The sequence below is a fragment of the Pelmatolapia mariae genome, linkage group LG3_W (assembly GCF_036321145.2).
Source record: "Pelmatolapia mariae isolate MD_Pm_ZW linkage group LG3_W, Pm_UMD_F_2, whole genome shotgun sequence".
NCBI classification, from domain to species: domain Eukaryota; kingdom Metazoa; phylum Chordata; class Actinopteri; order Cichliformes; family Cichlidae; genus Pelmatolapia; species Pelmatolapia mariae.
The window spans coordinates 61,571,740-61,589,057 of record NC_086229.1 but is presented as its reverse complement, the minus strand read 5'-3'; the positions used below and the strand labels follow the sequence as shown (position 1 = coordinate 61,589,057).

At 42.0% G+C, this 17,318-nt stretch overlaps 1 long non-coding RNA gene across 1 annotated transcript; it reads right to left on the bottom strand.

Moving 5' to 3' along the window:
• Window positions 1-14,075, bottom strand: LOC134617664 (uncharacterized). The gene is made up of 3 exons (XR_010573556.1): window positions 12,946-14,075; window positions 12,481-12,807; window positions 1-242 (listed from the first exon to the last, which is right to left on the bottom strand). It is a non-coding gene; the product is annotated as an uncharacterized LOC134617664 (long non-coding RNA).
• Between the last annotated feature and the right edge of the window lie 3,243 nt (window positions 14,076-17,318).

Below are 17,318 nucleotides of genomic sequence, written 5' to 3'. Positions count from 1 at the left end.
ACGCAGCAGAAGCAGGTAGAGCTGTGTTCAGTTGAAGAGAGAGAGGTTTTTGATGGCTGAGAAGGAGTGCAGCAGCTCCATGGTGTCTGTGGCACAAGCAAGATAACCATCAAGCTCAGCTGCACTTTGCAGCCTTCTGGAGATTGGTCTGGAGAAGAATTCATCTTCATCAGATGACTCTCTTTGCTGATCCTCACTCTCATGCTCCGTCGTTTCAAGATGTTGTTTAATGTATGCCAAGGCTGTAATTGCAAATAGATAACACAATTTTGTTATTTACAGGGTTCATACGCCTTTTTCAGGGTCAAATTCAAGCACTTTTTAAGCACTTTCAAGGTCCCTTTTCAAGCTTTTCCAGCACACATATACAAATACACATATAAATGTGTGTACTGTCTCAGTGGCTGATAGTGCCCCACAGGTCTCAGTGTGAGCGTGAAGACATTTACAATGTTTAAGTAGTTTAATGCGTAGGTGCTGACGATAAACACATTTTGAATGAAAGCCAGGGAACTTTGGTAGCACAGAAACAAGCGGCTATTCTTTGTGACCATATGGCTCGGTCCCTCATATTACCATTATTTCACCCAAAGGCACCAAGTTAATACTTAAAAAAGCTGCAGCAATACACACAAATATAAACAGTACTTGGTGACAACTTTGCTTTTAGCCTTTAACCCTCTGGTGTCCAGGGTATAATTGGCCGTTTTTGACAACTTTTGATTTGGCCTCTATATTTCACCTTTAAAAACTGTTTATCTAAATTAGAACAACAATTAAGAGATTTAGAAAAAAAACAACATACAGATATGAGTGCCAACTTGGCTGAAAGCATTAAAGATGTAAGAAAACAACTAAGCGATCTGTCTATGGAGGAAATAGAAAAGAAACTGAGATTCACAAAACAAACATTTTATGAGTCTGGTTCCAAAGCAACCAAAATACTGGCTAAATGATTAAAATCAATACAAATAAGTAATGCAGTTAATAAGATTAGAGATCCAAATACTAAGGAACTACTATATGAACCAACACAGATAAAAAATGCCTTTCAAAAATACTATAAAACATTGTATAATCAACCCGACCAGAAAAATGGACAAGAAATTGAAGAGTACTTGGCTCAGTTAGACCTTCCTTCTATTGGGATAACTCAAAATGAATTTTTAACTAAACGAATCACTAAGGAAGAACTGGATAGGGCAATAAGGAGATTGAAATCTAACAAAAGTCCAGGGAGTGATGGGTATCCCAATGAGTGGTATAAGACTTTTAAAGAGGACTTGGCTCCTATTTTGATAAATTCTTTTAACTGGACACTAAAACACGCTAAAACTCCACCCTCTTGGAAAGAGGCCATTATATCAGTCTTACCAAAAGAAGGTAAAAACAAGGAAAACTGTGAGTCTTATCGCCCAATCTCCATCTTAAATGTGGATTATAAATTATTTACATCCATAATCACAAGACGCTTAGAGCTGTTTCTCCCGGATTTGGTGGATGAAGACCAGACAGGATTCATTAAGGGGCGACAGACACAAGATAATATACGACGCACATTGCATATAATTAACGAAGTTAATAAAGAGAAAATCCCAACAGCTTTAGTGAGCTTAGATGCTGAAAAGGCCTTTGATAGAGTTTCTTGGATGTTTCTTTTTGCTGTTTTGAAAAGAATGGGCTTTAACAGTATCTTCATCGAGTATATACAATCCTTGTACCACAGGCCATTGGCTAGAGTTAAAATAAATGGGGACCTGACAGACAGTTTTGAGCTCTTCAGAGGAACCAGGCAGGGTTGCTGCCTGAGTCCAGCCCTTTTTGCTCTGTATATCGAGCCTTTGGCCCAGTATATACGGCAAAGTGCAGACCTAAAAGGGGTTTCAGTTTCTAAAATTGAACAATAGGTCTCTTCGCTGATGATATAATTATATACCTACAGGATCCTGATACGACCTCGATTGATTAAAGCATTAAAATATTTTGGCAAAAATTCAGGGTATAAACTAAATATCTTAAAGACTCAAGTACTTTGTCTGAATTATTTCCCCAAAGATTCAATTGAAAACGAATATAAATTAAAATGGGACTCAAATAAGATCAAATATTTAGGTGTCTATCTAACTAGTGAAATAAGTACACTATACGAGGCAAATTATGTAAAGATTAGTAATACAATTCAAAAAGATTTGATTAAATGGGCTCCACTTGTCATGGATCTTAGTTCAAGAATAGAGGCAATAAAAATGAATGTACTTCCTCGACTACTGTATCTATTCACTTCATTGCCATATACCAGATGCACAATTTGTTAGATGGGATAAATTAGTTAGTAGATTTATTTGGAAAGGGGCAAAGCCAAGAATAAGATTTAAAATACTCCAATTAAGAAAAGAAAAAGGAGGACTTTCCCTCCCGAATTTCAAGGAATATTTCTATGCAGCCCAGCTGAGATATATTGTTTACTGGTGTTCCCCGGATTATATCTCAAAATGGAAGCATATTGAGATAAATTAGTGCTCATCATGTCATCCACAAGCAAGATTGGGAGAGGAAACTATACAGTCTATGAACGCAAATTTTATTACTGAATTCACTATTAAACTCTGGTGGATTATAGTGAAGAAATATAGAATTATAGAAGACTGTAAATTGTTGATTTGGCCTGCATTTTCTCGAAAATTCCAAAGTGGACAATGGGACAGTACATTTTTAAGATGGGTCAATAAAGGAATTACAGCAATGTGCACATTAATAGACGGGAAAACATTCAAATCCTTCGAGAATCTACAGAGACAATTTGGACTGGATAAATCAGATTTATTTAGGTACTTTCAATTAAGACATTTTTACAATACAGAAATTAGTAAGAAGCTCTTGAGAGAAGGAAGCCAGATAATAGAAATAATAACAGGTGCATATAAAAATCCTCCATCAAGAATTTTATCGAAATTATATAATGGTCTGCAAAATTTGAATAGGAATGAAACATTATATATCAAACAAAAGTGGGAATCTGAATTACATCTTGAGTTGTCAGAGGATGACTGGCGATCCGTATGTCTCACACAGCATAATTCCACCAGCTCTAGACGATGGAGAGAATATGGCTGGAAAAATGTGATTAGGTTCTTTATTACTCCTTATATTAAAAGCAAGCAGCTGAAAACATCCCAACGATGCTGGAGATTATGTGGAGACTGGGATGCCAATCATTCTCATGTGTTTTGGAAGTGTAAACATATCAAACCTTACTGGGAAAGAATTGCAGTAACAATGAAGAGAGTGCTGGGGTACGAAGTGCCGTGTGTTCCGCTCTTAATTTTACTGCAATATAGGCGCTCTTTGTAGTGAGCTAATTTTATTTTGAAATTCTTTTTATTTTGAAAACCAGTTTTGGGAAGTGACAGGAAGTCAGCCATGTTTGTTTAGTTCTTAGCAGATCACATGTGGGGGAATTTGATCCAGCGACATCTGCCTTTTGTTTGTGCCATCGACACCACCGTCTGTAAGTTTTCATTTGTATTGAATTGTAGGATTGTATTTTATGTATATTTTGTGGAAATATTTGCTATAGACGAATACTTTAGTAGTTGTGTGCTAACGCTAATGGATGTGTATTGAAATCTAATTTTGTTGTGCTAATGATGCTAAGTTAATTTTAGCTATGTTATTTGTATTTCAGTTTTACTCCATAAAGAAATACTAATTAAAAGGAGTTGGACGCTACTTCCTGACTTCGCGCGTTATTTCAAGTGGAGTTAGGCTACTGCTGAATTGTGTAGCATACACACACAAGGAGAGCAGGATAGTAAAAAGACGGTTAGCAGCTGGCAAAACGACTCTACGACAGCAAGCTATGTCAACAAACATGGACGAAGCACACCCCGAAGGTGCAAGACCTAAGGAATCAAAGCCTCCTCAAGACGGAGCATCAGTTAAAAGCACTAGTTCAGTTTCCAGATATTCAAGTAGATCAAATGTCAGTGCAGCAGCAGCACACGCGAGAGCCAAGGCCGAAGCTGCTCGTGCACGTGTTGCCTTCGCACAAAGAGAGATCAGCATTAAAGTTGACAAAGCAAGATTAGAAGCTAATCTCGAAGCCTTAAATCTGGAAAAGGAAGCTGCAGCCGCAATTGCCCAAGCATAAGTTTTGGAAGCAGCAGCAGAAATAGAGGTTGAAGCACATCCAAGTTGGAAAAGTCTCCCACCAATGGTGCAGAGTACGCATGAACGTGTAAGTGACTATATCAGAGACCAAACTATGCAGCTTAACCAACGCGATGAACCAGTCAATCTCTCAATATCAGAGCATTCCATCGAGAAGAGCCCTCCACCATCTGCTAAGTACATCATTAAAGATGAGTATATTGTGAAAGACACATGGCCCACACCTTTCCAGCCACAACCAAGTTCCAAGGTAACGCATGCATACCAAACTGCTCACACCTCTTCCCCATCAGCTCAGCCAGACATGAATGGTCGCCTCCAAGTTAACAGTGAGGAACTCCTGCAAGAACAAAAGAGCAATACGCCCTACACTAAACCAGAGCTAATTTTTCCTCAGCACCCCAACACTTCTCATACACACCCTCCAGAGTCTTCAGTGATGATGGACATGGCGAAGTACCTGGCACGAAAAGAGCTTGTGAGCACTGGCTTAACCCACTTTGATGATCATCCAGAGTCATACAGGGCATGGAAATCTGCCTTCTCCAATACCATTAAGGGTTTGGACCTTACCGCAAGTGAACAGCTGGATTTACTTTCAAAATGGCTTGGGAAGGAATCTTCTGCATATGTCAAGCGCCTAAGAGCAGTTCATATTGACAACCCAAATACTGCACTGAAAATGGTCTGGGACAGGCTCGATGAATGCTACGGTGCTCCAGAAGTCATCGAAAGTGCTCTCTTTAGGAAGTTGGACAGCTTCCCTAAAATAACAAACAAGGACAATTACAGGTTAAGGGATCTTGGAGATCTATTGATGGAACTACTTTCAGCAAAAGAGGATGGCTACTTGCCCGGCTTAGCATACCTGGATACCCCCCGTGGCATCAAACCCATCGTGGAAAAACTGCCATACAACCTGCAAGAAAAATGGATCACTCAAGGCTCAAAATACAAAGAGGACTACACGGTTGGTTATCCCCCCTTTTCCTTTTTCACTTCCTTTATCTGCTATCAAGCAAAAACAAGAAATGATCCCAGCTTTGCTCTTTCTGGGAGCAGTCCTGTCACAGAAAAGCCTATCTCACGCCACACAAATTTGAGAACCCCAGTCTCAGTGCATACGACCAAAGTTGTTTCTGATGCCACACAAAATGATCCAGATCCTAGAGAGGATATTTCCAAGCATTGCCCCATCCATAAAAAACCCCACCCCTTAAAGAAATGCCGTGGGTTCAGGCTAAAGACTATTGAAGAACACAAAATGTACTTGAAAGATCAAGGCATCTGTTTCAAATGCTGTGCATCCACATCTCATCTCGCACGAGACTGCAAAGTTGTTCTGAAATGTGATGAGTGCAACAGTGACAAGCACATCACAGCTCTTCATCCTGGTCCACCACAACTGTCCACCAAGGCCTCAAGTCCCCGAACAGGTGACGGCGGGGAGCCAGAAAAGGAGGACACTATCCCAGAACCAGTTGCAAGCCCTCTGTGCACTGAAGTTTGTGGCGATTGCGCCAGGTCAAAATCTTGTTCCAAGATATGTCTTGTTAAGGTTTACCCCAAAGAGTGCCCACAACAAGCCATCAAAATGTATGCTATGCTCGATGACCAGAGCAACAAGTCTCTAGCCAGGTCAGAGTTCTTCAACTTATTCGGAATCAAAGTTGGCTCATACCCCTACACCCTGAAAACTTGTGCTGGCTTAGCCGCAACCTCCGGCAGGAGAGCAAATGGCTATCAGATTGAAGCAGTAAATGGTGAAGTTAGCCTTGCGCTACCAACACTGATCGAATGTGACGACTTACCAGATAATCGTGAAGAAATACCGACACCTGAAGCTGCCCTCCAGCACCCGCACCTCAAGAGCCTTGCTAGCAAAATCCCACCTCTTGATAACGATGCCAAGATTCTTCTTTTGCTTGGGAGAGACATTCTCCAGGTTCACAAGGTGAGGGAGCAGATCAACGGTCCTGGTGATGCACCTTTCGCTCAAAGGCTTGACCTTGGATGGGTTTTAGTAGGTGATGTGTGTTTGGGAAAGGTTCATAAGCCCATTGTCCACTGTTATAAAACGAACATACTGGAAGACGGAAGACCATCATTGTTCAGACCTTGTACGAGCCACATCCATCTCAAGCAAACGGTCAACTCCAGTCAAGTCAAGGGACTCTCACACAGTTGCCGTAGCACTACATTGGATGATGACTCACTCGGCAACACAGTCTTTGCAAGAACAGCGGATGATGACAAGCGTGCCTTCTCCATAGAGGACGAACAGTTTCTGCAGATAATGGGTGATGAGGTTTTCCAGGACGAGTCGAATAGTTGGGTGGCTCCTCTTCCCTTCAGGGCCCCCAGACCACCTTTGCCCAACAATCGTGACCAAGCAATGACCCGCCTCTTCTCATTACTGCGCACACTAGAGCGTAAACCACAGATGAAGGACCAGTTCATTGCCTTCATGCACAAGATCTTCTACAACAATCACGCAGAACCAGCCCCTCCACTCCCTAAAGGTAAAGAGTGCTGGTATTTGCCGATGTTTGGGGTCTATCATCCCAGGAAACCTGACCAAATCAGAGTTGTTTTCGACTCAAGCGCACAATGCAGTGGCATCTCGCTGAACAATGTGCTACTCACCGGACCAGACTTGAATAACAGTCTAATGGGAGTCCTTATTCGTTTCAGGAGAGAGCGAGTAGCAATCATGGCTGACATCGAACAGATGTTTCATTGTTTTGTCGTGAGGGAAGACCACCGAGACTACTTACGCTTTCTGTGGTATAGAGATAATGATCCCAGCAAAGACATTGTTGAATACAGGATGAGGGTTCACGTATTCGGCAACAGTCCTTCTCCAGCTGTGGCAACATACTGTCTCAGAAGAACTGCGAAGGAAGGAGAACAGCAGTATGGGTCAGACACCAGACATTTTGTGGAACGCGAGTTCTATGTAGATGATGGCCTTGTTTCCACATCCACAGAGGAAGAGGCAATTTCTCTGCTACAGAGAACCCAAGCATCTCTCTCTGAGTCCAACCTGAGACTGCACAAGATCACGTCCAACAGCGTTGACGTCTTGAAAGCCTTTCCTGCAGGAGATCGTGCTAAGGGCATTAAAGATCTTTACTTGGATGGAGACGCAGTACCCACACAGCGAAGCCTTGGATTGAGTTGGGATGTTAAAAGGGACACATTCACCTTCCAAGTGTCAGTCAGTGACAAGCCGTTCACACGACGTGGGATTCTCTCCACCATAAACAGTCTTTTCGACCCTCTCGGCTTCGTCGCTCCTGTGACCGTTCAAGGCAAGTCGTTGCTGAGAGAGTTGACCCTAGATGGAACCGACTGGGACAGTCCACTCCCTCAGGATAAGTGTAAGGTCTGGGAGACATGGAAAAATTCACTTCAAGAACTGCAACATCTTCATATCCCTCGAGTGTATACCACCACCTCCTGTTCCAATGCCAGTCATAAAGAGATATGCATCTTTTCAGACGCTTCAACCAAAGCGATTGGTGCGGTGGCGTACCTCAAGACAACAGATGCAAATGACCAGATTCACGTGGGTTTCATTCTTGGGAAAGCAAGACTTGCACCACCAACTGAACCTACCATACCCAGACTGGAGCTGTGTGCGGCAGTGCTAGCCGTAGAAGTTGCTGAGTTTATTGTTCAAGAGATCGATATCCAAATTGATGCAGTCACCTTCTACTGTGACAGTAAAGTGGTGCTGGGCTACATTCATAATCAGTCCAAACGTTTCTATGTGTATGTCCACAACAGGGTCCAGAGAATCCGCCAGTCCACACAACCGAATCAGTGGAGGTATGTACCTACGGAGCATAACCCAGCTGACCATGCTTCTAGGTCCGTTCCAGCCTCACAGCTCACCAGAACCAACTGGTTCACGGGTCCAACATTCCTATACAAGTCACAGCCAAGCAGCGAGCAACATAAGACCTTTGAGCTTATCAACCCAGACGCAGATGTTGAAATACGACCACAAGTTACAACCTGTGTTACGAGTCAAAAGGACAAGTTGCTGTGCTGTGAGAGATTCATGAAATTCTCTTCCTGGAAGTCCATACGGAGAGGAGTTGCAACACTCATCCATGTGGTTTGTTCTTTTAAGGCAAGCAGCCGAGGAACCAATGGATGTAATGGTTGGCATTGGTGCCCTAAACCTCTCACAGCTGACGAGTTGTCCAAGGCAACTACAGTGATTTTTCTTGCTGTGCAACAAGCATCTTTCCGTGAAGATTTAGATGCTCTCTCCAAGGGAGCCGATGTTTCCAAGAGAAGCGCTCTAACGAAACTCAACCCGATCATAGATGCAGATGGTCTGCTAAAGGTTGGAGGCGGGTTGACGTTAGCTGACTTAAGCGTCAAAGAAAGGCATCCCGTCATTCTGCCAGGCAAACACCATGTATCCACGTTGCTCATCAAACACTATCATGAGCAGGTCGAGCATCAGGGTCGTACCATCACAGAAGGTGCCATTCGAGCTGCTGGCATATGGCTAGTTGGCGGTAAGCGATGTGTGAGTACTGTTCTTCACGGATGTGTCACCTGTCGAAAGCTGCGTGGGAAAAAAGAGAAACAAAAGATGTCAGACCTGCCGCAGGAGCGACTAAGCACTTCACCAACCTTTACCTACACTGGTGTGGACATTTTCGGTCCTTGGGCCGTGATAGCCAGGCGCACAAGAGGAGGCATTGCTCAGAGTAAGCGTTGGGCCGTTCTCTTCACTTGCATGAGCACGCGTGCAGTCCACATAGAAGTGATAGAGTCTTTAGACACCTCTTCGTTCATCAACTCCTTGAGAAGATTCTTTGCAATCCGAGGTCCTTCTGAACACCTGTACTCAGATTGTGGAACCAATTTCGTTGGTGCTTGCAAAGAGTTGGAGTTCCAAAAAGTTGTGTCAAAGTCAGAAGTTCAGAGATACACCAACAATCGCGGATGTACATGGCATTTCAACCCACCACACTCCTCGCACATGGGCGGTGCGTGGGAACGCATGATAGGAGTTGCAAGGAGAATCCTAGACTCAATGCTGATGCGTACTCCCTCCTCCAGTTTGACCCACGAAGTCCTGTGCACCCTGATGGCGGAGGTGACAACTATCATCAACTCTAGACCGCTTGTCTCTGTCTCTTCAGATCCTGACGTCCCTCAGATACTTACCCCAGCAATGCTTCTCACTCAGAAGCAGAGTGTTCCACCTCCTCCAGGGACGTTCACCGAGAAGGACATGTATAAGCAACAATGGCGCCAAGTGCAAAGATTGGCTGATCAATTCTGGAATCGCTGGAAACGCGAATACTTGCAGACTCTGCAACTTCGTCGTAAATGGCAGGAGTCCAGCCCAAACATTGAAAGAGGTGATGTTGTCTTGATGAAAGATGATCGTACATGCCGGAACAATTGGCCCATGGCTCTTGTGACGAATACTTTCCCCGGCGGTGATGGAAGGGTCCGCAAGATCAAGGTCCGGGTTGTCAGTGACGGAGTGGCCAAAGTGTTTCTCAGGCCTATAACCGAGGTTGTTATGGTTTTAAAGAACCAGGACTGAAAAGGTTTGTTGTAGTTTGAGTATTGATATGTGGCATCTTAACAGATACCAGACGGGGAGTGTTCCGCTCTTAATTTTACTGCAATATAAGGGCTCTTTGTAGTGAGCTAATTTTATTTTGAAATTCGTTTTATTTTGAAAACCAGTTTTGGGAAGTGACAGGAAGTCAGCCATGTTTGTTTAGTTCTTAGCAGATCACATGTGGGGGAATTTGATCCAGCGACATCTGCCTTTTGTTTGTGCCATCGACACCACCGTCTGTAAGTTTTCATTTGTATTGAATTGTAGGATTGTATTTTATGTATATTTTGTGGAAATATTTGCTATAGACGAATACTTTAGTAGTTGTGTGCTAACGCTAATGGATGTGTATTGAAATCTAATTTTGTTGTGCTAATGATGCTAAGTTAATTTTAGCTATGTTATTTGTATTTCAGTTTTACTCCATAAGGAAATACTAATTAAAAGGAGTTGGACGCTACATCCTGACTTCGCGCGTTATTTCAAGTGGAGTTAGGCTACTGCTGAATTGTGTAGCATACACACACAAGGAGAGCAGGATAGTAAAAAGACGGTTAGCAGCTGGCAAAACGACTCTACGACAGCAAGCTATGTCAACAAACATGGACGAAGCACACCCCGAAGGTGCAAGACCTAAGGAATCAAAGCCTCCTCAAGACGGAGGAGAGCAGGATACCGTGCGAGGCACGAGTAATGTATTTTGGAATATGGGGAAATGTAAGAAAGGAGGACCAATACTTGTTCAAAATTATGTTGTTGTCAAGCAAAAAGGTAATAACAAAAAACTGGCTGAAAAGTGACCCTTTAAAATTGGAAGAATGGACTGATGTAATCGAGGAAATATATATAATGGAGAAAATGACCTACACTCTGAGACTGAAATCTGACAAACATCGAAAACAGTGGGCAAAATGGATAGCCTATAAGACTCATTCAGTTCCTTTCCTCGTTTTTTGTTTTGTTTTGTTTTATGTTTGTTTGTTTGTTTTTTTTCTCTTCCTTTTCATATTTTTGTCTGCGTGAACTATAAATTTGGAAAAGTACAAAATAAAAAGTTAAAAAAACAAACATATCTTGCCAATATGTTATTTACTCATTTTGACATAATGTGTCAGCACAATTTATCTAAATTCAGACAAAATTTTAAATACGAGTAGAAAATGACATTTTTGACTGTAAAAACCACAAGCATGTTTAACAAATCATTTTCATAACTTGAAATGCAAATAGAAATTGTACATTTTTTAAAAATATCCACAAGTTTTGCAAACAACAAAGTTATATGGTATGGTAAATCCTGCAGGTCTGACAGTAGGTGTGTCACTCCTGTTTTCCATGTGGGGACAGCGTTTACACTGCAATCTGCCTTTGGTGGCTTTTTTGCAGGAACTGTGACATTCACTTGTAGAACTGACACACAAAACAAAACAACGACTACACTACACACTAACTACACAAGACAACACACTAACTTGAGACTCCAAACACAGTAAACGTCACAAATCTCTCACGTATCAAAACTCTCTCTCTCTTTCGCTAATTCGCTCTCTCTCGCCGGTCACTCTAAAACTTCCCTCTCTTCCCAAACAACCAAATGCCACATGTTGCCATATCATTTTTTGATTGGTCGACATGGTACATTTTTCCACCAGTAGGGAAGGAGTGTTTTTTCCTTTTCTTTTTTCACTCACAAGCAAAGCGTGTTTGCTAGCGCTCTCACTAGAAAACACAGTTTTTACCGTTTCTTCCAGGAGTAAACGCCACTATTGTATTCCGAAAAAAACCCAAACAACACAAATTAAAAACTGGTATTTAGGTTGAAGTCCGCACGTTTGACCCAAGTTGAAATGGAGACTCTGGGTCCGTCGACCCCAGAGGGTTAATCAGAAAGCCTTAAGTTGGCTAGTTATGTATCAGGCTAATGTTTAAAGCTTTCACTTGAGCAAATTAACTCATATTACTGCTAAGTAATGTTAGCTAAGTTCACAGCATATTCCATAATAGCGCTGCCATACTGCATCACACTCAGTGCATTTCAATCATTTCTCCAGTGAGTTTGATAGCTAGCAAAATAATAATCATAGTTTTAAAAAATAGCATGTGTAACGTACACGTACTGGAAAATTATTTACTAGCACTCATCTTTCATGCGACTAGAGAGCGCAAACTCCGCCATTGTTGTTTTCCATCAAACACTCATTAAAACAGCAACCTACAGGTATGTTAGCACACTCATCACCGACTGGCAGAGGGAGGGGCGGAGTCACAAGTTGAAATAGACACAGGGCAGCCCAGGTGGGGAAATTTTGCTTTTACATTTTGCGACTCATTTTATTTCTCTATCTGATAAGATAGAGAAATAACAAATAACTATTCAGTCAGATAGTTATTTGTGGTGAATGAAATACAGTTACACTTTCAAGCACTTTTAAGCATCACATCTAAAATTCAAGCACTTTCCAAACCTTGAAAAGACAACATTAAAATTCAAGCATTTTCAAGGATTTCAAGCACCCGTACGGACCCTGTATTTAAATTTCAGTGGTTATTCCTGAACACAAATTTAAAATCAGCAAATTGTCCAAAAGGATTGTTTAGTATTCAGGACAGACCATCAATAACTTACAACGTATTAGGGGAAATACTCAGTTAAGCATGTGTTCAAATGTAAAAATACACAAAAATGGGATCACATGAGTCCTTACCAGCCTCTATTACATCTGCTCTGTCAGTCCAGGAAGTCTTGAACTTGGGTAAGAGGACTGCAGCTGCAGCCAACTCTGGATCTGGAACTGGATCCTCTATCATCGGTCCAAAAGGCTTTTGAAGGCCATTTTGCAGGACTCTGATGAGTGGCACACGTCTTGCTTGATGTCTCCAGCCTGCTAAGTTTGGACAGTAGTTGTTGGATTACTGGCAGGAGCCATCCCATAAAGGAAGTGGACTCAGACTGAAGGATGTTTGAAGTTTTCACCAGTGACTTCATGGTGGTACAGTACTCCCTAAGGAAGGCAACTTCTGCAGGACTCAACCTGTAAGACACAACAACAAAACCCACCATGACTATAATAGGGATCTTCTGATTTAATATTAAGAGTCTGCTCACGTTTTTAACCATCCATTAAGGAAAATTCCCAAAATTTGCAACCATATTGGTAGGTTTTACTCACATTTTCACCTTGAACTCCTCACAAATGCTCCTGATGGCATCTTCCCCCTTCTCATCAATGATGCGTATTATCCTTTCAATGGCAAGGTAGGTTGAATTCCACCGTGTTGCATTGGGACAAATGATCTGTAGCTCACACTTGTTGTTAGAGTGAATTGTTAAATGTTTGTCATTTTTATGCTTACCATCCATTTCTACATTGTTTAACTGTAGGATGAAAGGAATTCCACTGTCCCCCTCCCTAGATTCTCGAGGTTCTGGGTGGGGAGCTGTAGTCTTTTATTACAGGCAACATCCATGTGAAGGTCCTTTTGATGTAAGCTTCCTGCCCAGCAGGAGGTCACACACACACACACACACACACACACACACACACACACACACACACACACACACACATATGCATACAGTGCCTTGTCTTTGTAACCAAGGGGGTTTATGAGGGGAGGTACTATTGTTTTGTGTGAACTGTCTCTCAATAAAAGGCAGCGAGAGGAGGCCATCGTCGGGGTCATTCGTGATGAGCTAAGATACCAATGAGGCCTCCCTTGCGCAAGTAATCAATCGCTTTTGCCTTGTTTTTCTTTCATGGGAATAAGTCCTGGATACAGCGGGGTCTGAGTTTAGACACAACACTTGTCCTCTACCACTTCATTAGCCAAATGAGACCGGCCAGTTTTGTTCCAAATGGCCTGGCATTTTGCAAAGGTTGCACGGGAGAGCCTCTTGTAGGTGTCATTCATGCTGTAACTTTTCTGATGAGCTGACCAACAATCAGTAGTGGTAGCAACAAATTTGACTTTATCCAATCCTGCAACCAAAGTCATCTTCATGTGATCAGCAGCTTCACAGATTCTGGCACGGACAGTGGGTCTGGAGATGACTTTGGCTTGAGGTTGTAATGTGGTAACCAATTCTTTGAAAGATGGCTGTTCTACCACTGCAAATGGCTGTAGACCCTCACATATGAAATTGATATCAAGCTTGTCAACAGTTGCTTGTGGAACATGTTTGTTTGCAGCTCTCAACATCAGGTCTGGTAACTTGGCTTGTGTATTTGCTGAGAGCTTGTTTGGTGTGGCTGTGGTCTTTCGCTGACGAGATGTTGATGCCACAGTGATATTGTACTGCTCAATCTTCGATGGATGTTTCCTCTGTAGAGATAAATATTATCATACGTCAGGTTCATACATTACTTCATAACATCACTGTGATTAACACTAAAGGAAAATACATTTTTAAAACATCATTCAGCTAGACTTGAGCTAATTTTTGATTGTTTAGCATAGTATAAAAGAGTGGTGAATTTGGTCAAATTTTGCAGATATATTGCTGTATTTATTCAAAAGTGTAAACCAATTTTGAACGATCATTGCAAAAAACATGTATTTCTGTATACATTCTAAGTTCTGTAATCTGTATACTATCTGTAAAAAGAGTATCGACCAATGTATCAGTATCTAAATATTTAACTCCTTTTTATCAGTATCACCCTAAAGTTTTCAGTATCAGTCAGGTCCTAAAAATACTAAGAGAGCAAAATATGTGTATATAGCAAATCTAATTTAAGAAAAGGGATCACATACACAAAAATGCTGCCCATACAGCTAACAAATAAAAACAATCCACATTATGTTCTTTAAAAAATATATCATGTTGGGAAACATATAACCCTACTGATCACAAGCCATGTCACCATGATAGACCTATATCAGGCCAATGATACTGATCAACTGATCCATCAATCGGGCTCTGGTACATGTCAGCTGAGAGCTGGAAGATTAATTTGAGATGCAGCTCAGCACTGTGTGCCAGTTTTTTGTTTTTTTTAATATAGGCCAGCTGATTGTAGGCCTGTGAGTTTTAAATGACTACAAATTTAATTTATTGCAAGGACGGTGGTTGTCCAAATAATAAGCTAAAACATTCCTACGAATTGTAGCTCAGTTATGCATGCACACACACACACACTTTAGCTAGCTCCGTCTTATTTTAATATCAGGCTAACCAATGGCAGTGACAATATCTTAGCCAAACTAATAACCTTAACACACATGAAAAATAAGAAAGCAATATTGTACACGTAAAACCTCTTACCTCAATGTGTTTTTTAGATTAGACGCCGAAGTCTTCTAAGCTGAAATGACTGTAGAGGTCAAACAAAGTTTGCACTGCATCTGGACGCCGACTCCTTTTCTTACGGTGGCTGGGAAGTGCAAGTTGCAACAGATTAAAAAACCACAACAAATTAAAAACCCGCAACAAATTTAAAAAACCCGCAACAAATTAAAAACCCCCACAACAAATTACAAAAACCCACAACAAATTAAAAATCCTTGACAGAAAGGGATTGTCTGAAATACCAGAAGTGACACAACGATTAGCCTAATAGGGCTTTTGGAGCGTGATGTTACGAGAGGGGGCGTGGCCAGGATTTTTGGTTGAGGCGCCATGTTTCTGGGCCAAACAAAGCGCTAGCGAAAGAGGAGCGAAAGTACACGGATAACACCAGCTATGGTTCGTACTTGCTGTGCGGTTGGTTGTAAAGTTAGATCGCACGACCGGCAAGGGAATAAGGTTGAAAATGGTTTATCTTTTCATTCTTTCCCCACCTGGAAGCAACATGAGGCAGCTCATGTATCGGATGTCATGTGTCACTCTCTGGTTTTATGTTTCAAATTCGTTTAAGACATCCAGAGTACTCTGATGACATTGACAAGGACATCTCCAGTTTACATGGGAAACTATTATTTCATGTTTTTGAGATTATTTATTTACATCACTTTTCAGAAAACGTACATACAGGTCTTATTCAAAACTGCATATCTGTTTTTTTAATGCATGTTGAAAGGGCAAAAATATTCCTGAGATACTGTTAACATTATTAATTTTGAAGGCTATTATACAGTGGTATTAATTTAAACTGAACACAAAAGGATTTTCATCAAAGTTAATGTCTCCACTTGTTTAAAAAAAGAATTCTGTCATTTATTTGCTTTTATTATTTATTTATATGCCCTCCACGGACCATCTCTGCACTGCATGGGTGATTAGTGGCTCCGTGCACACTAAGGGCTGCACACAGGGACAAGGTTACGACTAGGTTACGATCAGATCTTCCCTGGGCAGGGAGAGGTGATGTACAATGTTTTATTGCCTACGGTGGGGCAGGTCACATACTGGGTGAAGGTGGGCAGTGTGGAGTCCAGCGAGACATGATTAAAGTCCCATGATATTAGAAGAAGAGCTCTCGGAGATTGCGTTTGCAGTCTGCGGACCACAGAGAGTCACAGGCTGCCTCCACGGATGCTAACGGCTAATGTCTCAATGTCTGTGTTGCAGAGTTGTTCTTTCACAGCGATGTGCCCAGGGATACCACAACTGTCTTTAACAAACACTGCCACCCCCCCTCCTTTCCTCTCACCGCTGTCCCTCGTCTTGTCCGCCCGCAGCAGCTGGAAGCCGGGCAGCCTACTCACAGAGGGAGTACCGGGCAGTGTTGGGGTACTGCCACTGTGACCGGGTTAGTGTCATTAGCTCCTCGATCATATCAGGGAGCGATCTCACATCACACCACATGCATAGTGGGATTATAATACAAGTCAATACTGTGACAAGCATTGGTAATGAATAGGCAATCGCTTAGCAGCAAGTTGAATCGGTGACGCATTAGTGTGGTCTGCACTTCCTCTTCTTTGATTGGGTGAAATGAGTTGAAAGTAATTGGATAAGGGGACCTTGGGGAGTGCCCTGCATAATTTCAATAAAACGCCGTTTTAAATGCCGTTACAGCTGGCACAGAACGCCGTAAAAAACGCAGTTTTTATGCTTCTTTGAACCGCGTTTTCTGCCGAATGGCGGTAAAAACGGCGTTTCCGTCTGTCTGTATAAAGCGCCTTTGTACAATATAAAGCGCCTTGAGGCAACTTTTGTTGTGATTTGGCGCTATATAAATAAAATTGAATTGAATTGAATTGAATTGTCTTTGAACGCCGCTTTTTACGTCACTTGGATGGTGCGTTCAGGGCATGGCGTTTGTCGGAACAGAACACCGTTTTTTTCGGCGTTTGGAATGATTAAACGGCATTTTTTTACGCCATTTATTAACCAAACGGGTTAGAAAAGTGGCAATTTTTGGCACTGATGGCTTTCCATACTAATGGCTTGCCATAAGCGTTAGCCATGTTAGCACGTTACCTTCAACAGGCACTCAGTCAGATTTTGGGCTGTCTGTTTCGCTGCAGGGTCCCTTCATTCTTCACATATCCGTGTCGAGCCGAGTGTAAATCCTGAGGCTGAACGGCCTTTGTACAAGCACGCACGCTTCTTAGCAGAGTGAAGCTATGAGCTAGAAAAATCCAGGCAGACAGCCTG